This window comes from Mastomys coucha, unplaced genomic scaffold (assembly GCF_008632895.1).
Source record: "Mastomys coucha isolate ucsf_1 unplaced genomic scaffold, UCSF_Mcou_1 pScaffold13, whole genome shotgun sequence".
In the NCBI taxonomy this organism is placed as follows: domain Eukaryota; kingdom Metazoa; phylum Chordata; class Mammalia; order Rodentia; family Muridae; genus Mastomys; species Mastomys coucha.
In genome coordinates, this window is record NW_022196895.1 from 56,039,579 (window position 1) to 56,040,846 (window position 1,268).

Consider the following 1,268-nt stretch of genomic DNA (forward strand, 5'->3'; position numbering starts at 1 on the left):
ATCAGTGGGAGGAGAGGCCCTTGGCCCTGTGAAGGTTCTATGTCCCAGTGTAGGGGAATGTCAGGGCCAGTAAGCAGGAGAGGGTGGGATTTTGAGCAGGGGGGAGGAGGGAGGGAACAGGGGTTTGTTTTTGTTTTTGTTTTTGTTTTTGTTTTTTTCATTTTATTTCATTTTCTTATTTTTTGAAGTGGAACCTGGGAAAGGAGATATTATATGACATGTAAATAAAGAAAACATCTAATAAAAAAAGAAAGGGTACTGTGGGACTGGGAAGAGGATGGCTCAGTGGGTAAGTAGGTTACCTGCTAACCCTAAGGACCTGAGTTCAATCCCCTGAGTTCACATAGTAGAAGCTGAAAATAAACACCTACAAGTTGTTCTCTGTCCTCTCAACACAAACTATGGGAAGTGTACACTCCTATACATACACTCAGATAAAATGTCAAACAAAAGTAAATAAAATTTCTTAAATGGCCAGGGGAATGGTGGCAGATGCCTTTAATCCCTGCACTTGGGAGGCAGAGGCATTGGGATTTCTGAGTTCAAGGCCAGCCTGATGTACAGAGTGAGTTCCAGGACAGCCAGGGCTATACAGAGAAACCCTGTCTCAAAAAAAAAAAAATTACAATGAGAATGTATCATGATTCCTTTTAGGGAAGAATGCAATTTAGAAGGACCAAGAAAGATGGGAGGAAATAAAATGAATTATATTAAAGTCTGTAATTTTGGGGGGGGGGATCCTTCAAGGGGCAAGTGATTAATGGCTGTGATTAAGATGTGAGTAGACCTTAGCTTACTTCAAGCTGACGTACAACAATGTGGCACAGGGGTAAGAAGGAAATAAGTTCTAAGGGGCCATTTTCTAAAGCAGTGTTAGTACAGTTTAATTTCTCTGTCTTTGTCGTAAACTCTTATCTCAGTATGACCCCTATCTTTATTACAATCCTGTAAAAGGTAGAAGAACATCTGGATTCCTGAAACTGCTTGCTTTGCCTTCAGGGGGTGCCACTGACATGGGCATTGGTTTGTCATTAATTGCATTATCAAAATCTTTTCCTAACCATATTAGTTCTGAGTTTCTGAAACTGGACATCCATAGAAAGAGTGACATGAAATCCTAATGATTCAGTTATGGTTAGGTTCCGTGGAAAACTCAATTTCTTGCATAGCTGATTCTCCCAGTGAACTACCATTAATTTAATTTTTATTAACACCCACATTGATAAGAATTGTTACATTATCCCAGCCCTAGCCTCCAGTGAGGGGCC